Source organism: Eubalaena glacialis, chromosome 15 (assembly GCF_028564815.1).
Source record: "Eubalaena glacialis isolate mEubGla1 chromosome 15, mEubGla1.1.hap2.+ XY, whole genome shotgun sequence".
Classification (NCBI taxonomy): Eukaryota; Metazoa; Chordata; class Mammalia; order Artiodactyla; family Balaenidae; genus Eubalaena; species Eubalaena glacialis.
Genome location: NC_083730.1, coordinates 69,638,186 through 69,663,031, shown reverse-complemented (window position 1 = coordinate 69,663,031; position 24,846 = coordinate 69,638,186). Strand labels below are relative to the sequence as shown.

The window sequence follows — 24,846 nt, the reverse complement described above, 5'->3', positions numbered from 1 at the left end:
GGATGTCGGGGGTGGGAAGGGAATGCTAAGTGTGGCAGAAGAGGAAGCCGGAAAGAAAAGTGGGGCCTCATGACACCCCGCTCCATGGTTTTGCTGAGCTTCAAAGTTGAAGCACCACCTCAGATCTTACCCTCTGGGACATGCATTTTCCATCTTCCTCCCACCCTAGTTCTCCCAACCTCCACCCTCCAATTTGACCAGCATCTTGTGTTAGAAGACAGGCTGTCTTGTCTTGGACCAGAAGATAGGATTCCTGGGTAGGAATCAGGAGATGTGGGTGTCAGCCCTGCTCTACTGCTAGAAGCTACCAAGTGTTGGGCAAATCATTTCCATTCCCGGGGACTTATTCTTCTCATCTGTAAAATGACAGCTCCAATGTCCATCCAGCCTCAAGATTCTGATGCTGGGATTCTATGGTTCCAAAATTCTGTGATTCTCCAAAATTCTGTAATTTATGTCTAAGTGTCCACTATTCTCTGATTCCAGTGTCAAGCTACATAGATTCCCATCCTCGGTTCCTAAGGTGTGTGAGTGCAGCTCTAAAATTCTCCTGTGGTGGAATCACACAAAACCAACTTTCACATTTCTTCAATGCTAAGACTTCATCGATGGCAAGATGCCCTATGATTTTATGATTCGAGAAAGGAAAAGAGAATTACTATCCATTCAAATATAACACAGCTGCTTTCTGATCACTTAGAATTTTTATTTCATCCTTATTGAAAGAACTATTTTAAACTTATTTAGACATAACTTTTTCAGTGTATCAATCTTGTGAGTCCTATAAAAGAAAAACACAATAGGGGACTTCCCTGGTGGTCCAGTGGTTAAGGATCTGCCTTCCAAAGCAGGGGACACGGGTTCGATCCCTGGTCTGGGAACTAAGATCCCACATGCCGCGGGGCCTGCACGCGGGCCTCAGGCAACTACTGAGCCTGTGTGCCACAACTAGAGAGCCCACGTGTCACAACTACAAAGCCCACACGCTCTGGAGCCCACGCGCCACAGCTAAGACCCAATGCAGCCATAAATAAATAAGTAAATATTAAAAAAAAAGAAAAACACAATAGACATCCATCAATGAAGTGAGTCCTTAAATTTCTTTGCATTCATAGTCTAGACCTTCCAGATTGCTTTCAACTCAAAGCTGTTGATGTCCTTATTTTCTCACAGGTGTTATTTAAAAAATATGCATGTTAGCATTGCTGAAACAATATACACACTTGGCAAAACAAACCAACATAACTTGGAAGTAAATAACAAAGCAATTATTTTATATTTAATTTGTTTTATCCATACATTTATGTAACTTTTGCTACTGAATTTATGAATAAACAAAACACGGTAATAGAAAACAGAGAACAAATAAAAATTACAAGCAAAAATAAGTAACAAAGATAAAAAGAAACAAGTAAAAGAAAAGAACATCTAAAAGGGCCAGGATTGTGACATGAGAGTTATAAACCTATTGTTCCTTCCGTGGGTCCTAGTTCCAAAACGTCTCTTGAAATGTGAGCATCTCACCACCTGGAACAGAATTTCAGAGCTTAAAGATGTCACATATTTGCCTCAAAACAGAAACTTTCAGTTTCGACTTCATCAGGTGCTTAGCAGAAGTGATGATGGGTACGATGCTGGAGGATAGCAGTAGAGCTGGACTTGACTGAGTGGCCGTGGTGCCCACAGCCTTCTCGGGGGCTTCTCAGCGCTGTTTTGATTCTGCATGAGTTTTGCTGTAAGCGCTGGCTTCAGGATGCAATGCCTGGGCAAGCTGGGACATCACCATGTTTCCACGCTAGATCTCAGCTCATGAATCTTTGAGTCTCAGGCCTTTGGGAAAATAAAGCACCTTGGTTATGGAACATCATCTCCCACCCACAGTGACCGGAGACAGCCCACAGCCTTTTCGGCATAGAGACATCGACACAAAGTCAGCGATGTGTGTGCAAGAGCAGGATGGGGACGGGAGGACCACCTGAGGCGTGATCCCTTTTGTGCCAGTGCTAGATGGTGATGGATACACAGCAACTGAGTTTTGGAAAAAGAGCATGGTGCCAGGGTGCCCTGAGGAGGTTCTAGAGAGATGAGCATATTTTTAGGGCCATGTTGCCATGACAGCCAGTCATCAGGATCAAGAACCCAAGATCAGGGTACTTTGTGAAGCCTGGGTACCCAACTAGGAAGGATAACCCCACATCCTTCCGGCAAGAGGAGGGAACCTGCCCCTCTATCCTAGCTTCCTGCCTGCTGCTGGACCACCTCCTTCCCCCACTGTCCTGAGTTTGCATCTCAGCTCTGACATTTACTAGCCCTTGCCCTTGGTCGAGCCCACTTACCTGATGGAGCCTCTGTTTCCTCATCTGTAAAAATGGGAGTAATGGTAATAAAATCTTAGAGGTTGTTGGAAGGAGTAAATGATTAGCTTGAATGTAATTCTTATAAGGTGCTTAGAGCATAGCAAGCATCTGAATCATCATCGGCATCATCTTCTTGAATGTCAGAGATGGAAAGGGGTTTACAATCCACGTGATTGATTGATTGATTGATTTAGCCACGCCGTGCAGCATGCAGGATCTTAGTTCCCTGACCAGGGATCGAACCTGTGCCCCCTGCATTGAGAGCTCGGAGTCTTAACCGCTGGACCACCAGGAAGTCCCAGAATCCACGTGCTTTATGCTACATTTATTCTTCCTGCTTTCGATGAATATTGACTGAGGGGCTCCCATATGCCAGGCTTTGTCTAGAAGCTGGGGAGACAGGTTGGGGAACAGAGAAGAGGCCCCTGCCCCAGTTGTTCACAGGCTGGAGGAGCAAACAGTAATGAGCTCGTTCATCTGCCTACAAAGTCACATCAATTTCCCCAGCTGCCTGGTCCAGTGCCCGTCTCATCAGGACATTCGCCAGGGGTAGGGAGGTGGGGTTAGGCTTCCTCAAGGAGGGGACAGCCAGCTTGAGACCTGAAGGGGTTCGCTGAGTTGGGGTGCTGAGAGGAGAGGTCCAACCTAGAAACCAGGCGATCATTCTGGTCCCCTTCTTTAGCGCCACCGCTGAGATCTGCCAGTTTTGTCTTCCAGATATCTCTGGAACCCGAACACACCGCTATGTCCCCAGCCCCACCTGGGTTGACCAGCTTCCCCTGGAGAATTTTAACAGCCTCCAAACCAGTCTCCCTGCCTGTCCTCTTCTGCACAATAGCCAGAGGATCTCTGCAGAAAGCAAAGCTGGCACGTACTTCCCCCACTGAACGCCTTCCATATCTCTCCACCTCTGCAAGATAAAGTCCTGACTCATTCTAGCCCACAAAGCCCTGCAGCATCCAGCCCCTGCAGACCCCCACAACCTCCTCTCACCCACCCCACATCCTGCCCACTCTGCACTTCATGCAGGGCCCCTTGACAAAGGTCCTTCCTGCCAGACCTTTGCACCTGCGGGTCCCTGTGATTAGCACAATCTCCTATGAACCCTCAGCCGTGCTTCAGGCTTCAGTGTAAACACCCCCGGCCCTCCCTCCTTGGACCAGGTTGATCACCCTGTTCCCAACTCCACGATGCTTGTTGGAGGGTCCAGATTACCCCAACTGGATGCAGGACCCTAGTCCTCCTGTTACCTGCTGACTCCCAACGCCCAGCACAGGGCGCTCAGGAAATGCATGTTGCTAGAATGTTCTTAAACACATGCCCCATTCAGACCTCTTCCTTTGATCTCCATTTCTCCACCCAGAAAGGGACATTATAAAACACCCAGCAGGGCTACCCCATAGTGAGTCATACAAAGCCTGTGATATGTGCACAATAAACACTATATAACGTTATTCCATTGTTTCCAGGCCAGTAATAGCTGGCTCCATGGAAGCAGGAGATTTCATTTTGTCAGTTCCAGCACTTTGTACATGGCAGTTACTATTTATTAGACATATAAATGAATGAATTAATGAGCTATGAATAAACACATGGTTGGCCATGGACAAAATACTTAATATCTGTATGTCATCTTTTCCTTATCTGTAAGATGGGGATGATAATAGACCTCTCACAAGGTTATTAAAGGTTTAAGTGTGTAAATGTAGATAGAGTGCTTAGAGCAATGCCTAAATAGTATGTAATTATATAGATACACTATAAAGGTAAGTATATAGATATAATATATATATGCATTTGCTGTTTTGGTGGTAACTACTATAGAAATATATTTTATTTTTTGTTTTAATTTTTTAAAATTAATTTATTTTTGGCTGTGTTGGGTCTTCGTTGCTGCACGCGGCATTTCTCTAGTTGCGGCAAGCAGAGGCTACTCTTTGTTGTGGTGCGCGGGCTTCTCATTGCGGTGGCTTCTCTTGTTGTGGAGCACGGTGGCTTCTCTTGTTGTAGAGCACGGGCTCTAGGCACGTGGCCTCAGTAGTTGTGGCTCGCGGGCTCTAGAGCACAGCCTCAGTAGTTGTGGCACACGGGCTTAGTTGCTCCGCATGTTGGATCTTCCCGGACCAGGGCTCGAACCCATGTCCCCTGCATTGGCAGGCGGATTCTTAAGCACTGCGCCACCAGGGAAATCCTAGAAATTTATTTTAAATAGGTAATATATACAAATGGTAAAAAAAAAAAAAAAAAAAAAAAAAAAAAAAAAAAAATTCAAACAGAACAAAGAACAAAGGTTCACAGTGAAAAGTAAGCCTGCATCCTTTCCTCCCCTTCCTTCAGGTATTCAATGCATATGCATATGATGCGTAGTTAGATCTATTATCTTCCCAGTTTTACAGATGGAGAAACAGAGGCACAGAGAGGTTAGACTGAGTTGAGCTCTACCAGCCTGGAGTTTTATTTTATTCTTATCTAACAGGGTTTCTCAACCCTGCACTACTGACATTTTAGGCTGGATGGCTCTTGGTTGGCAGGGTGGAGGGCTGTCCTGATCATTGTAGGATGTTTAGCAGCATCCTAGGCCTCTATCCACTAGATTCCAGTAGAAACGTATCCCCTCCAACCCCCCAGTTGTGACAACCCAAAATGTCTTCAGACATTGCCAAATGTCTTCCTGGGAGGGTGGTGGCCCGCAGGGCGAAATCACACCCTCCTTGAGAACCACTGATGTATATGAATTGCATGATAGCCCTTCCCAGTTTTCTCTTTGCTTTCTACAGACAGCAGCATTAAAACTCTCTGCTCAGGGTCTAGTTTTCTTCTTTTACACCACTTCTTGGCGATCATCCCACTCCCCTGCTTGTAGACAGAGGGAACTTCTCTTAAGCAGAGCAGTAGCAGGGGGTGGGGGAAGCGGTAAGCTGCCCGCCCTGTGGGTAAGCCGGCCGGCAGACCAGAGTTTCCGGGGCGGGCAGTCAGCTACCAGGGACGCCCCGCCCCACAGCGCGGTCTGGAGGCGGGACGGGGGGCGAGGAGCGGCCGTGGGCGGGCTTGGGGGCGGGGCCACATCCCGGACCGCCCCCGCGCGACGTCACGGCGCCATGGCCCCGCCTCCCCCGGCCGGGGCGGCTGGCGAGCACTGAGTCGCTGGGCACGCGGGGCTGCCGCGGCGCGCCTCTCGTGGTAGGTGGCTCCGGGGCGGCGAGGGGGGGGTCTGGGCTGCAGCTGTCGGCAGGGGGCCGCCTGCGGGTCGGCCTCGGGCGGCGGGGAGCCCTCGGCCCTTGCGGCTTCTTCCCGGGCCCGGCGCAGCTGCTCGGGTTCCGCGGCTGGGTGCTGGGAGGGAGGCGGCGCGGGCGGGCGGGAGGTTCGCGGATTCGCACCCGCCCGGCGCTGCGAGAGCTTTCCCCCGGGTGCGGCGGAGACCCGGCCCCCGTGACCGCGATTCTCGCTTCGGACCCTGCGCGGGGGAGACGCTCAGCGTGTGTGTGTGTGTCTGTGTGTGTTTGTGTGTGTGTTTTGGGGGGGGGAGGCGGCGTGTCTCCGCTGTCTGAGCCCCCGACCCCTCCCCGGCGCGCCCCACACGCGGGCGCCTGGACGCGCGGGGGGCGCGTTGAAGTTAACTTGCAGCCGCCGTGGAGTTACGAGGCGTATCTAAAGTGAAGGGATTGGGGGGCGGAAATCGCTGCCTGGGGAGGGGGCGCCGAGAGCATGGGATAGGGGCAGCCCTGGTGAACTTGGGGGTCACCCGCAAGGAGAGGGGGCGGAATTTGACCAGAGGATCCCACCGCCCAGTAACCTCCCCTTCTCAGTGTGAGCTGAACGGGAGGTGCCTCGTAAAGCTGGGACGTTGAGTGGCAGCAAGGGAAAGGGGGCATGGTCACCAAGGTTGGGCATGCCTGACCTGGCAAAGCCTGTTATTATTATGTGGGACAGAAGTCGAGGTCTTGCTTTTCCACACAAAGGCTGGTCCCCTCGGGAGGAAGGGTGGGAACCATCCGATTGAGTGCAGTAGTTAGAAGGGCTGATCACCTTGTCTGCTTCCCCTTTTACAGACGGGGAAACTGAGGCTCAGAGACGTCTTGTGCCCACGGCCCTAGGTCCAACAGCTAGGATGTGGCAGAGCTGAAACTCACCCTTAGGCCCCCTGACTTCATGCGTCTTATAGAGGTGTTGCGGAGGGAGGGCTGATAAACTCCTACTCATCCTTCAGAAGCCTGCTTGGGCAGCACCTCCTCCTGGAAGCCTTCCCTGGCACTCCCCAGGCATTGTTAGGTGCTTCGTGTTTTGAATCCCACAGAGGTATCTGGCCCTTTCCCTCACTTATTAACCTCTTTGCAGGTCTGTCCCCCATTCTGGGCTGTGGGCATATCTCCCCATATCCCATCTCAAATCCCTTCATTCAGCTGCATGTCTAGATGGTTAGGCCAAGCTTCTGTGTTTGGACAAATTTTGGTGTGACTCACTCTGGTTTAGTAGTGATGTGGCCTGGGCGAGTCATTCCCCCTCACTCAGCCTCAGTTTCCATGACTGTGAAATCGGGTTTATTGTGTCATTTATAAATGAACCGTTTTAACCCATCGAATCCCAATTCTATAATATTGATACTATTATTTACTTAATGTATATATCACCTTCTTTTTTAAAATCTCATGTAATTTTTTTATAGTAGCCTTATTGAGATGTAACTCATATGCCATACAATTCACCCTTTTAAAGTATTCAATTTATTGGTTTTTAGGATTTTCAGAGTTGTGCAACCATCACCACTGTCTAATTCTAGAACATTGTCATCACCCAGAAGGAAACCCTGGGCCCATCAGTGGTCACTCCCAATCCCCCCACCACCCCACCCCAGCCCCTGGCAACCACTAATCTACTTTCCACCTCTGTGGATTTGCCTGTTCTGGACATTTCCTATAAATGGAATCATGCACTATGGCCTTTTGTGATTGGTGCTTTTCACTTAGAATGTTTCCAAGGTTTGTCCATATGCTAGTATGCAGTACTTCATTACTGTTTTATTTCAGCATTTCATTCTTTTTAATGGCTGAATAATATTCCATTGTATGGTTATAACACACTTTATTTATCCATTTATCAGTTGTTGGGCATTTGGGTTGTTACTACTTATGGGGCTGTTACGAGTAGTGCTGCTGTGAGCATTCATGTACAAGACTTTGTGTGGCGTATGTTTTCAGTTCTCTGGGGGTACAGCCCTAGGAGTGGAATTGTGGGGTCATATGGTAATTCTGTGTTCCACCTTTTGAGGAACCGCTAAAACATTTTCCAAAGCAGCTTCACCATTTTACAATCCCACCAGCAGCAGTTGAGGGTTGGGATATAATCTTAAAACAAATTTAGTTTTCAGCAGTCCTAATCTTTGAAATCACTGGCTTTGATGTGCTAGTTAGAAATTAACACACATGAAATTAACATACATGAAACTAACACACATGAAATTAAGCTCCTCCTTAGCAGAGTAACTGGGAATGCCTCTGGGACCATCAGTTAGGGAAACAGATCAAGCCTGTGGGCCTCTTAGACGAGGTACGTGTGCACTGTGTCCCTTCTGTTCCTGAGCGGGACCAGGGGAGGCCATGAGGAACCCAGGGGCTCGCAGTGCCCAACCCAGGACCCAGCACAGGATCTGGTGGTGCCTTTAGGGACCTCTGCATGGGAGGAAGGTAAAGCGAGGGGGACAGCTCAGACCTTCCCACACCAGGCCAGCGGGGGTCCCTTGACAGCTGAGGCTCCATGTGGAGGCCAGGGAGACCCTTAGCGGCTTTCCTAGACTGCAGCCCTAAGAGAAGGCCTGTCCCTTGGCTCGGAAGTGGGGTCTGGTCCTGCCTGTGTTCCACCCGCTACCACTATGCTCATTCTGAAGGTGACCTCCCCTGGTGGCCATGTGGTTCCCTTAGATATACCCTAAGTGAGCCACTGCTTATTTCCAGAGATGCCACCCCTAGGCCTGAGGCCAGCAGTCCTGAGCGACAGATGCCCCACCCGTGACACGCTGGACACACAGACACCCCCGTCCCTCCTCTCGGGTGTTGTCCCCCAACCTGGGACGCCCACCTCTTCCCACATGCTCTTTGCCTTCCATGAGGCCAGGCTGCAGGGAAGATCCTAGGTCAGAGGGTGGCAGCATCACAGGATAACAAAGGGGCTTGAAAGTCATCTGTTCTTCCCGAGGTTCAACCTGTAACCTGCTGGTTCGGGAACTTCAACCAGCCTTGGGCTCTGTGTTCCTGGGTCCCAGCCACCGGCCTCCTCCTACCTGGGCAGCTGCTCTTTGGGAGGGTTGTGGAGACCAGGCCTTCTGGTGGCCGTGTCCAGCCCCTCCTGCTTTTATTCACTTGTGTGTACTTTCCCTCTCTTGGCCTTTTAAAGTCCTGATTTCCTGTGCACGAAGAAGGCAGCCTGGGGAAACGGAAACAGGGTTGAGGAGGCTAGTCAAGGGGCTGCCCCTTGCTGGGCCTCAGTGTACCCTGCTGGGGAATGGGCATGGACTGAATGCAGTACCACCTTGGGAATCATAAAGTGTTCAGATGCTTTATCGACGTGACTTCGTGGATCAATTTGTAGCAGGAGTGGCAGGTCAGAAGTGGCTGGTATTGATGACTTGAAAGCCCGGGTGTGGCCTGCGTGGCTTTGATTTGCCATGTGGCGGCGTGGAAGCTTGTCTGGGTAGCTGGCTCCTGGCCTCCCCACTTACCGCCCATTCCTACTGCCTGCAAAGCCCCTTGCTCTCTGCAGACACATCCACCCTGAATGGGGCTGCTCCAGAGAAGGTTCTGGGATGCCTGCCCCTTCCCATGCCCCTGCTTGGGTCTCCTCCATCCTGGGCTGCCGTGGCCTGAGGAGGATTTGTGGGAATGATTCATTCAGAGCAGCCCGAGAGCTGGGCCAAGCCCCAGAAATTGCAGGGAAGGACCGAAGAGGGCAGCGCCCACGTGCCCTGGGGAGCATCTGGGGCTGCCGCCCGGAGAAGCTGCTTGTTATCCTGCGTGCTCAGAAGGTGGGCAGCAAGGGCAGGGCAGCTGCCCTGGCTGCCAAGTGAATTTTGCATCAGCCAGACTTTTGACCCACGTGGCTGTAGCCAGAAGGTGGGCAGGTGGCCAGAAAGCGGGCTGGGTGATAGCATCCTCCAGGGCCCAGGCCTGTGTTAGGATCCGGCCAGTCCCCTTAGGGGCGATGGGTCTGGGTTCCCTAGCTGCCTTCCTATGCCTCAGTTTTCTCATCTGCAGAATAGAAGTGCAAATGGGACCTACCTCCTGCAGTTGTTGACGGGAGGGATCGGGGATAAAGTATTGGGGTTGGCCAAAATGTTCGTCTGGGGTTTTCCATAACTTTTTATTTTTCTTAATTTTATTTTATTTATTTTTATTTTTGGCTGCGTTGGGTCTTCGTTGCTGCGCACACGCTTTCTCTAGTTGTGGCGAGCGGGGGCTACTCTTCGTTGCGGTGCGCAGGCTTCTCATTGCTGTGGCTTCTCTTGTTGCGGAGCTTGGGCTGTAGGTGCACAGGCTTCAGTAGCTGTGGCACTCAGGCTCCGTAGTTGTGGCTCGCGGACTCTATAGCGCAGGCTCAGTAGTTGTGGTGCACAGGCTTAGTTGCTCCGCGGCATGTGGGATCTTCCCAGACCAGGGCTTGAACCCATGTCCCCTGCATTGGCAGGCGGATTCTTAACCACTGCGCAACCAGGGAAGTCCCTTTTCGTAACATCTTATGGAAAAACCCAAATGAACTTTTTCGCCAACCTAATACCTACCCTTCTACCAGGCAAAATGCAAGGCCCCAAGGTCAGACAGGATCTTCGGAGACACTTGAACGTGTCCCTTTGTGAGCCTCGGCTTCCCCATCTGTCCAGAGGCAATAATTATAAATAAAATGTCAACAGGGCTTACTGGGTGCCAGGCAATGTTCTAGGTACTTTATGTACTTGAACTCATTTCATTCTCCCAGAGGCCCTCTAAGATGTACACACTGAGGCACAGAGAGGTGAAGTAATTTGCATAAGGTCACCCAGCTGGGAAGTGGGAGAGACAGGGTTTGAATCCAGAGTCTACACTCTTAATTTTCATCTTACCCCCTTCTCGATACCCTGTCTTAATGCCTAGCACACAGAAAACGCTCAGAAAATGTCAGTTGCTATTATTACATTATTATAGAATTATTCTTACGTATTATATGATTGTAAAATTATGTTATTAATAATTGTTCATCCCTTTTCCTGCCTCTTTGTCCACATTCTTTCCTGGACGGACAGAACAAGCAGGGCTCTTGGCTTGTGAAGACTAGATTCCTACCCCCCTCCCCAATGTCCCCCCACGCTCCCCACTCTCATGAGCAGTTGGGGGCTGGACAAGAGCTTGGAGGCAACTGAGTCCCAGCTCTGCCTCCACATTGCTGTGTGACATTGGGCAAGGTGCTTCCCCTCTCTGAGACTCAGTTTCCCCACCTGTGAAATGGGCAGGTAGTGCTGTAACAAGCTGCCAGTCAGTGGCTTCACCCTGCAGGTTGATTTTTGTGTAGCTCCCACAGTGCTGTATTTTATTTTATTTTAATTAATTTTTATTGGAGTGTAGTTGCTTTACAATGTTGTGTTAGCTTCTGCTGCAGAGCAAAATGAATCAGCCATACATATACATATATATCCCCTCCATTTAGGACACTACCAGTGCATTAGGTAGAGTTCCCAGTGCTATACAGTATGTTCCCATCAGTTGTCTATTTTATACATAGTATCAATAGTGTATATGTGTCAATCCCAATCTAGTGCTGTATTTTAAAACGAGAAAACATTCAGATATTTTTAGAGAATAATTCCAGTGTCTCACTTCTTATGGAAACTCAAGAGCTTGGGCCAAACTAGAGTGGCCTGAAGCTGCCCCATCGATGGCCTGGGCTGTCCTGGTCGCTCCCCATGTTCCCCTGGCCCCGAGAGCCCCCCTGGCCCAGTGCACGCCTTCAGGGCTCTGAGGACACCAGGGACCTGCCTGGGTGTCACTTGAACAAGCAGATCCGTTGCTTTAAAAAATAATATAGGGCTTCCCTGGTGGTGCAGTGGTTAAGAATCCGCCTGCCAATGCAGGGGACACGAGTTCGAGCCCTGGTCCGGGAAGATCCCACATGCCGCAGAGCAACTAAGCCCGTGTGCCACAACTACTGAGCCTGCACTCTAGAGCCTGTGAGCCACAACTACTGAAGCCCACGCACTACAGCTACTGAAGCCCGAGCGCCCTAGAGCCCATGCTCCGCAACAAGAGAAGCCACCGCAATGAGAAGCGCACACACCGCAATGAAGGGTAGCCGCCACTTGCCGCAACTAGTGAAAGCCCACACGCAGCAACAAAGACCCAACACAGCCAAAAAAATAATTAATTAATTACTTATTTTAAAAAAGAAAGTTTAAAAAAAATTGATATATTTTTTAAACCACTGGTTTCGATGTTCTCCAAGAGTCTTTCCAGCTCTGCTTTTCTAGGTCATTGGAGGCTGTCTGAGGCCTCTGATACCTCTTCTGCCACTGTAAACCCTCAAGGCTTTTAACACACCCTTGTCCCCATCCCACACTCCCCGGGTGAGGAGCCCCTGTCTCTGGGCCCCAGGGTCCCGCCTTACCTGGTCCAGGTCCCTGGTTAACCCACAGAGTTATTCGGGGCCAGCTGAGGCCCCTCTGCCGTGAGCACTGGCGGGTGTGTGTGTCTGTGTACCAGCGCATCCACACCACCTGCACAGCTGCTGGGATACCATCCCATACCCTCTCCCTGTCCTCACAGGGTACCAGGGAGACATTTTTGTTATTGACAACTCCATTTCCTGGAAACTGAGACTCGAGTCACTTTCCCGAGGTCACACAGGCCTGAAGTGACAACACCGGGATTCGAACCCAGATCTGCCCAACTCCAGTGGCTGCCCGAGGGAGTCATCCATCCATCCCATCACTGCACGGAGAGCCACGGAGTGATGTCTGCAGTAATTGGCGTGTCCCCTGCACCTGGCCCTGGGCCTGGGTCATACTGGGCACTCAGTAACTTGCTGAATAGGGACATGCTACAGGTTCTCAGCTAGAGGCTGGGTGCAGGATTCAGGAAGCCACCAGGTCCCACTTTTTCCAGAGTGCACCTTCTGGTGGAGGCAGCAAACAAGAAAAAGGGTAAATCACATCTCTGACCCGAGGTGCCGAGCTGGGAAATTGGGGACCACACCTCTCAAACTTAAACACTTTCACGAATCCCCTAGAGCTCTTGCCAAAGTGTAGATTCTGATTGAGTGGGGTGGGGACAGGGCCTGTGACTGCCTTTCTAGCCAGCTCCTAGCACACTCCAGTGCTGCTTGCCTAAAGACCACACTTGGAGCAGTGACAGCCTATGTCAGAGGTCAGGAAACTACAGCCCCTGGGCCAAATCCGGCCCATTTGCTGGTTTTTGTAAGTAAAGTTTTATTGGAACACAGCCACGCTTTTACTTACATTTTGTCTGGCTGCTTCCGTGCTACAACGGCAGAGTAGAGTAGTTCCAACAGAGACCCTGTGGTCCACAGGACTGAAAATACAACAGTTATTGGGCCCTTTACAGAAAGTCTGGCCGTCTCAATCTACTCATCTCTTGGGTTCCTTCAAGTAATAATATTTTGTGATTTGGTGAGTGTAAGGTGGTAATAAAAAGAATGATTGCAGTTAACATTTGAGGGCCTCCTGGGTACTTAGCTCTTTACGGGTAGTTCACTGCTGTATCCATTTTATAGGTGAGAAAACTGAGGCTCATAGGGATTGGGTCGCTGGCCCAGAGACTGGGGGGCCAGGAGCTGGGTGAGGCCGGTTGGAACCAGGTCAGCTCATTCTTTTTACATGAGAGCTTCTGCCTGGACATTTTTCACGGAGCACAGAGAAGCTTTTGTTTTGATTTCAACCCGTCCAAGGGTGCTCAGGTACCTTCATTTCTTTATTTGTCTGTTCTTCCGTTGAGTCAACAAATATCCTCGCAGCCCATGCTGGGAGTTGGGGGCCTTGCTGAGTCCTGAGAAGATGTGGGGGATGCCCAGCCCTTTGCCTTCCGGTGGAGGAGGCCATGCAGGCTGCTAAGCGCTTTGAGGGACATTGACACAGGGATGGGAGGCAGTCAGGGAAGGCTTCCTGGAGGAGGGGGTATAAACTATACCAATAGGAGTTAGCTGGGTAGAAGAAGGCAGGAAAGGTTTTCTAGGGGAAGGGAACCACATCCACAAAACTGGGGGCTTTGTAGGTTAGAGTTCATGGTACTGAGATTTTAGTATGTTTGCGTGTGTTTGTTGGGGGTGGGAGGGTGTTAAAATTGGCCAGGTCAGAGAACCTGGATTTTACCCTGGAGAATGAAAGAGTTTTCCTCTCCAAGTCCCCTTCTACCCTCTGATGACTTCCTGGACAGAGTCTTCACTAGGTGCTACCTCAGTGTTTCTCTCCAGAGTCCTGTGGATTAACAAAGAGCAGGCCCCCACTGGGCCCCCCTGGGGTCCTTGGGCAGGCGGCAGTCTCCAGCTAGGAGGCAGAAGGATGGCTTCCTTTGCGTGTGTTTTTGCAGTTACTTTTTAATTAGGGTGTGTTTTTAATTTAAGCTGGGGGGTTAGAGTTTCCTTTGAAAATGTTTTAACGATATTGAATCCATTTAACAAAAATATTAAGTAGGTGAGAGTAAAGGGGGTTCTGGCTGTAGCCAGCGTCATGAAGGTGGTCTTCAGCAGGTGGGAATTTGGGGAGCCCCGTGGCAAGAGGGGGCCAGACCAGCAGCAGCCTTCCTCTTAATATTCTGCTCTTTCTCTGAAGCCCCAGGGGCCCTGACCTGGGGTGGGGGTGGGGAAGGACTCCGTTAGCCATGGTGGTGCAGGCGTGGGTCCTGGTTCTCGCTGGGCAGCTGAGGTTCCTGTTCCAGGCTACTCCCTCTCCCCATCTTGCTCCTCCTCCCCCACGCCCTGTGTCTGTCTTGGTCTCTATTTTTGTTGCTCCCTGTCTGTCTCTCTTTCCCATCCCTGTCTCCCTCTTGTTTATGTCTCTCCCCTGACTCTGTCTCCCCTGTCTCTGTCTCCCTTCATCTCTGTCTCTCCTTGTTTCTCTCTCCCCACGTCTCTCTCCCACCTCTGTCTCTCCACATCCCTGGTTCCCCCATCTCTATCCCTGTCTGTCTGTCGTCTCCCTCCCCCACCTGCACTACTTCCCCTTCTCCTCCCCCCACGCACACACCCTAACACCTCTCTTCCTTGCTTTCCCTTCCTCCATCTCCATCCCACTTCCTTTGGCCGTGAGTGATATCCTGCCTCAGAATCACCAGAGCTCTTGCAGAGCCCGGGGACCCGGCCAAGCATCCCCAGTGGAGGTGTGGGAGACTTGGTGTGGGCCACTTCCCCGGTGAAGAGAGGGAGATTAGGAGATCTGCGGAGGCCATGCCATAGTCCAGGGTTTGGAATCCATCCCTGGCCCCGGGCCCCTCGCCTGGCCCAGCTGGCCCCGGGGCCGTGGGGCCCAGGGGTGCGGAGAGGAAGCCTGGGTTGACAGCAAGAGGGCTGAACGCCGCTTTGGGTTTGATCGAGGATCCTGGCTCCCAGGAGTAGGTGCGAGGCCCACGGGATGTCGCCTTCGCCCTTCCTTGGGCCACCGAGAGGCTGTGAGCTCCACGGGCAGGCACCACGCAGTGTGTCCTTGGCTCCCCTTGAGCACACAGTAGGCCAGCAGTGCATATTTAAGGGCTGAGAGTTTGGGGGAGCATAGCCAGATTAGAGATTGAGTCCAGCCCCTTCCTTTCGCCAATGCGGAAACTGATGTCTAGAGAGTTGAGGTGATTGGCTGAGGATCGTGCAAACAGGTTTGGAGCACAGAGCAGAGTCTGGGTCCCCGACCCCCAGCAAGACAGGGAGAGCAGGTGGGTGCTCTAGTGGCCCTCTGTAGGTGTCCTGTGAAAACCGCCTCTTAGGAGGCGGGAGACTCGGGTTTGAGGCCACCTTGCCCTCCTGCTGGGGGACCCTGGGCAAGCTTTTCCTCCCTGGACATCCTCTCGGTCTCTACATACCCTCCAGGTGATGATGCACAGTCCTGAGGATTGCAGACGGGGTCAGGTCTCTGGGGTCGGAGGCTGCTGACCTCACAGCGGGTGGACAGCGTGCTTGTTCTCAGCAGGGGCTGTGGCTGCCCTGGCCTTGGGAACCTCAGTCCTCTGGTTATATGTTGCCTGGTCTGGGTCACACGGAGGATGCTGTTGTAATCACAGGCCTATTGTGGGTTTGCTGGGGAAACCCAGAAGGAGAAGACATAGCTCCCTATTGCCTGCAGAGGACGGAGGGGTACTCCTCCTCCCCCGACTCTAGGCCCTGAGATCGGCCCCCGCCCGCCTCTCGCCTCCCCACCCCTTGTGAGAGGGTTCCTGGTAGTGCAGTGCCTTTGAACAAGCAGCAGCACCCCCTGGAGGGCTTGTTCTACACAGCTTGCTACACCCCATACCCAGAATCCCCCATCCAGCAGGTCTGCAAGGGGCCCGAGAATTTGCATTTCTTACCGGTTCCCAGGTGCTGCAGGATGCAGCTGTCTGGGAACCCAGTTTGAGAACCACCATAGTAGTGCATGCTCTAAAACCAGGCAGTGTAGGCTTAAGACCCTGCTCCACTATCTCCCTGCCTTGAGCCCTCAGGCGAGGACTTTACCTCTCTGTGCCTCGGCTTCCTCATCTGTAAAATGGGATAATAACAGCACCAGTCTCGTAGATTAGCTGTGAGAATTAAATGAGCTAATACGTGTATACTGCGTAGAACAGTGCCCGGGCACGGAGTAAGCGCTATATCCGTGTTTGCTGTTACTACAATTACTGTTGTTGTTATTTTTATTACCATTATAATTTCCCTTCTCCCCCACCCCCACCCACAGACTGTTCTGCTTACGGGGAATCCTTTGCCAGTCTCCTAATTTCCAGCGCACATTCACACCTCCAGGACTCTCTGATCAAGCTCTGCCCTCCCCCTGGGGTGCTTCCCCTCCCCTCTGCACCTGCTAAAACGCAGCCCATCCTTTTAGACTCAGCGCAGATTCCTGCTTGGGCCTCACCACGCCCCCGCCCTGCCCCAGCAAGAATCCACAGCCTTCTGACTTCCCTGATCACATGACTTACTTCCCTAATCCAGCTCTCACTTCTTTCAGCCCATCATCCAGTTACTTGGGCATCAGTCTCCCGCGGTGACCCACAAGTTCCTTCAGATCCGACTTCTCCAGGCTTTGATGGCACAAAGAAGGTCCCCTTGGAAACGTTACCCCCAAAGTACAGCCATGATGTGTTTCAAGAAGGCCGGCCCCATCGGCAGCTTCCCGGGTTGCGAGGTGGAGCCCTGTTTGGGATGTGGGATTTCCCTAATTCGTAAGAGCATGAGCTTGGCGTCTGAAAGCCCCAGTTCAAATCTGAGTTTTACCATTTAGTGCTGTGCCGCCTTGGGTAATTTTCTTGGTTATTTGTACCCTTCACATCTTCAGTTTAAAGTGACACTATCTGTCATCATTGATGTCAGTAGGTTTTTGTGAGGATTCAATGGGGTCTCATTTATGCAGCGAATATTGAGCACCTTCTGTATGCCAGACTCCATGCTAGGCACTGGGGATCCAGCAGTGAGCGAGACACACCATCCCTGCCCTTGGGGCGCTGACGTTTTAGGGGGAAAGACGGACGCACAGGGAGATGTATTAGGGTTTGCCAGAGAAACAGAACCAATGGGACATATATAGAGAGATAGATGTATTTTAAGAGGAGATTTATTGCAGGAATTAGCTCACCCAGTTATGGGGGCTGAGAAATCCCATGATCTGCCATCTGCAGGCTGGAGACCGAGGAACGCTGCTGGTGTAATTCAGTCCGAGTCTGAAGGTCTGAGAACCGGGAGCATCTGTGTGTGAGGACAGGAGATGGATGTCAAGCATGCATCTCCAGCAGAAAAAGAGCAAATTCCTTCCTCCACGTTTTTTTTCTCAGTGGATTGGACGATTCCCACCCACATTGCTGAGGGCGATCTTTACTCCGTCTAACAATTCAGACATTAATCCTTTCCAGAAACACCCTCACAAACACACCCAGAATGTTTGACCAGCTATGTGGGCATCCCTTAGGTTGCCCATACAATTAACAGGTTGACACATACAATTAACCATCACAGGAGAAGTACAGGAATCACAGTGGCATTGTTCCAGGAGGGTGTGCTGGGAAGGAGGTGGTCTGTGTGAAGAACTCTGGGCACAGTCTGGCAAATAAGAGGCCCTCAGCAATTGATAATTGTGATTATTACTATTGTTATTACTGTAATTATTAGAGGAGATGAGAAGGGAAGGGAGGTGTCATAGGAAGAAGGTGTAGTGTCAGTGACAGTATAGGGACAAGAAGGCATTTGGTGTCACAATCATGATATTCGTAGCCAGTGTTTACTGATGCCCCAGTGTGTGCCAGGTATTGCGCTAAGGGCCTCCTAGGGACAAAAGTCATCTCACCCTCCAGGGAGGTGCATTTTTATCCCCATTTTCAGATGAGGGGAATTGGGCCTCTTATCTGGGGAAGTGGAGGGATGGGATTTGAACCCGGCCCTTCTTCGGGGGGCCTGCGGGTGAGTGGTGGGAGGTGAAACTGGTGGGGCCGGGGCAGGTGGGGAAGGCTGGACTCTTGCCTTGGACCCCAGAGGTCGTTTAGCATGTCTTCCTGCTGGAGACCCTGGGTGGTCCTGGGCTGCATGGGGCGGGGAGGTCCACAGCACATCATCTTTTCACCTTATGGTCCAGAAAAACCAGTGTGGGGTAAAGCCCCACACGGATGGGTGAGAAGGGATGGCTCTTCCCTGGCCCGCTTCTGGTGAGGTCGGCTGGTGGGTGGCAGTTCCCCGTGGGGCCGGGGGTGTGGCAGGAAGTGGTGGGCACAGCCAGACCCATGGCGGAAAGCCTACATTGTGGAGGGTGAGAACACCCAGGTGTGTGCACCTTTACTGAAAGGATGTGATTGCTTACTGTCACTGTCTCCCAGCTCCGCTGTCTGGGACCTTCTCCACTTAGGACGAGGGACAGCAGGAGCCCAGATGAAGCGGGTAATGAGGACTCGAGGTTTCTCTGTGTCTCCATCCATTCATTTCTCAAATACCTAAATCCCTATGACTTGCCAGTTTCTGAGCAAACAGCTGCATCTTTATCTTTTTGTGTGTGATGTCATTGACACCTCACAATGACCCATGAGGCAGGCATCAAGAGGAGCCCTTATTTGGTGGAAAGATGGGGCTTTTGGGTCAGACGCACTTGAGTTGGCTCGTGCACAAGCTGTGAAACCTTGGGCCAGCCCCTTCCCCTCTCTGGGCCTCAGTTTCCTCACCTGTAAAATGGGGATCATATTAGTGACCATCTCTTGAGTTCCTGGCACGATTATAGATAAGGTTATGTGGTGCCTGATGCATAGACGTGCTCAGTAATTCACAGCGATCAGGACTGTGTTGTTCACCCATTTTATAGATGAGGAAACTGAGGCTCAGAGAAGTTCAGGGACTCTCTCCACAGCATCTTGCTCCCTGGCTCTGTTCCTACTGATGTCTGGGCAAGTCTGCAGATTCAGATACTCTCCAGCAAGATCCCAGGCCCCCTCAGAGCCCCAAACCATTTTCCTTTGAAGAAAGGCCATTCACTCACTCTGAATCTGGCTTCCAGAAGTCAGTGAACTGTGAGGAGACGGTTCTTCTGATGGGTTCCTCCCTTTGATTTTTTAAGTGTTCTTGTTCTGAGCAGCTCTTGAAGCTCTTTGAAATTCTTTCTCTTCCACCTGCTTCAGGAGCACGTGAGAGGGAGGAGGGTCTCCCAGTCCTGGGCTGTGTTTGTCCAAGAGGGAAGCAGCAGGGCAGGTTGATGTCCCAGGAAACTAGATTCCCAGGGATGTGCTGCTTGCAAATTGTGCTCTTAAGACCCCCACCCAAATCCCACCCCTGTCCCCTGCTCAGATGCCCTAAAGATCACCTGGACGAAAGACCTGTCTTATCTGGGAACATTACATCAGCAAGTATTTATTACCCGCTTGCTTTGTTCTTGGTCAAGCCTTTCTACCTTTTTGGCTGTCAGCCACTGCAAAACCTCTACAACAAAGAAGTGCAATCAGAAAAGCCATAAACTACAATTAAGGGGCAGGGGAAGGGGGAAGTTAATCAAAGACTTTCTAAGCATAAAGTATCAGAACAACCTTCTGGCCTCTGGTAAGGATATTCTCCGGTTAGTTTCGCTTGAGGAAAACTCAGATCCACACCCTTGGGGCAGAAGTGAGAGTGGTTGGCTGGCTCCAGCCATCACTGTGAGTCTTCAAATAAGACTTTGGAAATCAATGTTGCTTAGATTGTCAAAACAAATTTTTAAAAAAGTCATGCTGGGGCCTGGGAGAAGACCACTTGAGAGGTAAGTGTGCAAAGGTCAAAAAGAGTCTATTATGTGTCTGAATCAGTTGGCTTTGAGTGGTAAAATCCGAATTTAAAATAGTTAAGGTGGAAAATAAGGGAATTTATTGAGTTAGGTAAATGGTTAAGTCCAAAGGTAGACTGCCTTCAGGTACAGCTGTATCCAGGTGCTCCACTGTCTCAGAGCGCTCTCTCTTTTGCTCTCTGTCTCTCAGATGGGCTTTCTTCTGTGACAGCTTCTTTCTCAGGCATGCTCTCCCCAGTAACATCTCCAGGCATACATCCTGCTAATTTAGCTATCTCAGCTATAAGAGAACTATTTCTCTAATAATTCTTGCAAATCCTGGGATTGATTCCTATTCATCCACCTGTAGTCTCTTACCCATCCATGAGCATCTGTACCCTCTTACTGACCAGACCTCAGCTGCTGGTCTTGGGCATGGGGTCAGCCCTACCCCAGTCACAAGGACAGATCCCAGAAGACTGGAGAATGCATTCTCAGCAGGCAGGTTGACAGATGCCCACACCAGTGGTGGAGCAGCAATGAAACGGAAAGGCAGGGTTTATGTCCTGGGGGAGAAAGTGGAAGCAGGCACTGCCCTTAATGGAGTATTTAATCTGCTCCAATATGGTATTAAAGCCTTTATGTGTATTTAGCGGCTCTCCTCTTTCACAGGTAAGAAAATGAGGCTCAGAGAGGTTAAGTGACTCACCTAAGGTCACAAAGCTGACAGGTGGAGAATTCAAACTCACCTCCATCTTCCTGCAAAACCCATTTTTTTCCACAGCTCCCTGATACCTGGGGAAACTTAGTAACCTGCAAAGTGAGCTCAAAAAATAAAATATGAATGCCTTTGGGTGGGCCAAGCTCTGTGTTAAGGTTGGGAAGAGAAAAAAAAATTTTTTTAAGACTGCAAGACCCCTCAGCCCGTGAGCTCCCGACATTCAAGGAGGTGCAAACAGCAGTTATCATAGAGAATGGTAAGGGGTAGACAAGGGACTGGGAGACATAGTGGAGTGCTTACTACAGGCTGGGTGTTCAGGGAAGATTTCCTGGAAAAGGTGATGCTTAAGCAAAGGCAATAACAAACAGGCCAAGGTAAGGATGAGGAGAGGGTATGTAGGTACCAGTTAGTTGGGGCTCTTGAGTAACAGAGCCAGAAACCCAGTTTCCATGGAATTAAGCAAAAAAGTAAATTTATAGGCTCATGTAAAAAGTTGAGGGGTAGTGATGGCTTCAGGCATGGCTGGATCCAGGAGCCCAACTAATATCAGAGATTCATGTCTCTATCTCTCAGCTCCACATTCTTGGGTTGGCGTCAGTCTCAGGAAGGCTCTGAAGTGGTGACTAGAAATGGCCCCGTACCCTACTTGTTTCGCCTTCCCAGAGGATCTTGCAAGAGTCTCTAGCCAACTGCCTTTGACCTAGATTGAGTCATGTATCCATCCCTGAACCAGTACTGTGACCTGGGAGCAGAATGCTATCATTATCCAGGCCTGGGTCAGGTGTCTGCACCTGGAGTCTAAGGTAGCCTGAGAATGTGGATAGGAAAATCAGGGGTGCGTGGCACCCTCCGGGCTGATAGTAGTTCTGTTTGGCCAGAGCTCGGGGTCAGATTGCAAGGCCCCCCCATAAGCCATGTGAATAATTACCTCCTGAAGGTAGTGGGGAGCCTTGGGGAGTCTCAGCAGTGTCGTACAAGCAGAAAGCGACAGGCCCGCTGTGCAGAGAGGGGCAAGAGCAGGGGGCCAGGTAGGAGGTGATGGCGGTTTGGGGTGCTGGACAGGGCTGAGTGGTGAGCTGGATCAGGCTCATGGAGGGGAAGGGGTTCACAGGGATCTGGATTCTCTGGCTTGTACGACAGGGAAGCCTGGAAGGGAACCAGGGTCAGGAGATAACGTGGTGAGTTGAGGTCGCCCTGGGAGGTCGGGTATTTCATGGTTACTGTGCAGAGAGGGGCCCGGAGAGGGGCCCAGGGCGAGAATTCTGTTCAGTAAGCATTTAGTGCTAAGTATGCACTACGCTCCACTCTGGCGAGCAAAGCACTCAAGGACCCCAGACAGTAAGTACGGGAAGTCAGTTACGGGCCATGTTAGCTAATGGGAAGTGCTGGGGAGAAAAGACAAATGATGCAGGTTAGGGGGGTCTGGGGTGCTGTGTTGGTGGGGGCAGGGTGCAGTGTGAAATGGGTGCTGGGGAGGGGGCGTGAACGAGGACAGGAAGGCCAAGTGGATGTCTGGGGAAAGGGCGTCCAGGCAGTGTGCGTGTGTGTATGCGCGCATGCGCGTGCGTGTACAGACCAGCAAGGGGGCCGTGTGGCTGGAGGAGAGCGAGGCAGGGCAGGTGCGGAATGAGGACAGAAGGCAGTGGGCAGGGTTGAGCTTCTAGAGCCTGTGGGCTGTGTGGGGACTGGCTTCTCCCGAGTGAAGTGGGAGCCATGGGAAGATTCAGAGCAGAGGAGGGCCGAGACCTGATTTCCATCTTCATCCAGTCACTCTGGCTGCTCGCTGACAATGGACGGAGGAGACTAGGGCGGAATCAGCGAGGCCAGTTAGCAATTAGGCAGGCAAGAGACCTGGGTACCTTGGTCCAGGGTGATGAGACATGGATACACAAAATACAAACGCCCAGCAAGTGTGAGTGATGTGGAGCAAGTGGCTTCTGGCTCTGGTTTGGTGGGGGTTTTTTTCTCTTTTTTTATTGTGTTAGAATACGCACAACATAAAATTTATCATCTTAACCATCTTTAAATGTGCAGTTAAGTGGTATTAAATGTCTTCACATTGCTGTTCAACCATCACCAGCACCCATCACCCCAGTAACTCTTTCATCCGTCTTGTAAACTGAAGCTCTGTACTCATCAAACACTGGCTTCGCATCCTCCCTCCCCCAGCCCCTGGCAGCCACCATTCTACTTTCTGTCTCTATGAATTTGGCTGCTCTAGGGACCTCATATAAGTGGAATCATCCAGTATTTGTCTTTTTGTGACTGGCTTATTTCATTTAGCATAATGTCCTCAAGGTTCATCCATGTTGTAACATGTGTCAGGATTGCCTTCCTTTTTAATGCTGAATAATATTCCGTTGTATAAACTACCACATTTTGTTGATAGATTCATCTATCGATGGACACTTGGGTTGCTTCCACATTTTAGCTATCGTGAGTAATGCTGTGAGTAAAAATACCTCTTTGAGACCCTGCTTTCAATTCTTTTGGGTAGATACCCAGACCTGGAATTGCTGGATCATATGGTAATTATATTTTTAATTTTTTGCGGACCCTCCATACTGTTTTTCACAGCGGCTGTACCATTTTACATCCCCACCAACAGTGCACAAGGGTTCCAGTTTTTCAACATCCTGACCAACACTTGTTATTTTCTGTTTTTCTGGGTTTTGTTTGTTTTTAACACTAGCCATCCTAATCCGTGTGAGGTGGCATCTCATTGTAGTTTTGATTTGCATTTCCCTGATGATTAGTGATGCTGAGCATCTTTTCATGTGCTTGTTGGCCATTTGTATATCTTCTTTGGAGAAATGTTCTTCAAGTCCTTTAGCAATTTTTGAATCGTGTTGCTTGGTTTTGGTTGTTGAGTTTTAGGAGTTCTCTATAGATTCTGGATATGAATCCCTTATCAATTCTATGATTTGCAAATATTATTTTCCCGTTCTGTGGTTTGCCTTATTACTCTGTGGATAGTGTCTTTTGAAGCACAGAATGTTTTCATTTTCATGAAGTCCAGTTTGTTTATTTCTTTTCTTTTATTACCTATGCCTTTGGTGTCAGATCCAAGAAATCATTGCCTGGCTCTGTTTTGAAGATGCAGTTGACAGGATTGGCTGCAAGGTTGGGTTGGGGTGGAAGAGACAGAGAGGGGTCAGGGCTTCTTGCTGCCTCTGAGGCTTTTGGCCTGGGCATAATGAGCTGCGCACAACTGGAGTGGAGTGAGTTAGGGGGAGAAACGAGGAGATTAGCTTTGGATACGTTAAGTTTGAGGTCCCAGCTCAACGCCAAGTGGAGGTGACGCGGAGACAGTTGATGGCCAAGTCTGGTGTCGAGGAGAGAGATTTGGGCTGGAGATGACAACACAGGAGTCATCAGCCTGTGGGGAGCAGAGGAAAGCCTGGCAGGAGGGAGGGAAGACGGTGGCAGACAAGTAGCAGAGTACGAAACCTTTTCTACCTGTGCCAGAATGGCCGGGATTGGTCCAGTATAAGGAAAAAGCCTGAAAACTTTCTCACACCAAGCGGGAGAGAGAGAGCAAAACAAGCAGACATCACCTCCTTGGCCCCTGATCAGAAGCCACCACAGCCTGGTGGCTCATTTTTTGCATGTGGGTTTTGGGGGTACGTGTGCCAGGCACTGGGGTGTGAGTGGCAAAATCGGGGGCCGAGGTTCAATCCACTTTTCTGTCCCTGTCACCTGGCACCAAGCCGGGCCCTGGGAGAGTGCCTGGCAGCCAGAGGTCCTTGAATGAATGAATGGAGTCCTGTGTGTTCCTCTGGAACAGACAGGAAAGGTGTGTGGGTGGGAGGACGCCCAGCTGCATTTGGCAAAGTGTGATTCTTTAAGACTATTTTTATTGAAATCAAGCAGACATACAGAAAGGTGCACACATCATAAGTGGACCGCTCGATGAATTTTCAAAAGATAAACATGCCCCTGTGACAGTACCCAGATCAAGAAAAACACATGCCCAGCACCCGCCCCCCAAGACATCTTTGCCCCCTCCAGTCTCCACAAAGGGTGACCACCATCCCAAAGTCTCCTACTAGAGATTAATTTCACCTGTCTTTGTACTTTATTTACATACAAAGTGCTTTACATACATAAAAATGCTTTACATACATAAAAACTTGTGTTCTCTTTTGTACTGGCTTTTGGGGCTAATATCTCAGCGTAATATCTGAGCGATTTACCCATATTTTGTGAAGTTCTGGCTCGTTTTCGCTCCTGGCTGTTCAGTATGGATGGATTTATTTGTATTTGCTTATTTATCCATCTTCTTGTTAATGAGCATTTGAGTAGTTTCCAGTTGAGGGCGGTTGCAAATAATGCTGCCAGGAACATGACATGTGCTC

The 24,846-nt window shown here is 50.4% G+C and overlaps 1 protein-coding gene across 3 annotated transcripts in view; it reads left to right on the top strand.

Moving 5' to 3' along the window:
* Nucleotides 1-5,459: 5,459 nt before the first annotated feature.
* Nucleotides 5,460-24,846, top strand: part of TPST2 (tyrosylprotein sulfotransferase 2) — a 56,472-nt gene continuing 37,085 nt past the window's right edge. Inside the window, exon 1 of one of the 3 annotated variants that reach the window (XM_061169208.1) lies at nt 5,460-5,537. The gene's annotated coding sequence lies outside the window, so the exon portion shown is untranslated. Of the gene's footprint in view, nt 5,538-16,544; nt 16,690-24,846 lie in introns of those variants that run through there. The other 2 variants (XM_061169207.1, XM_061169206.1) reach the window with 2 other exon arrangements.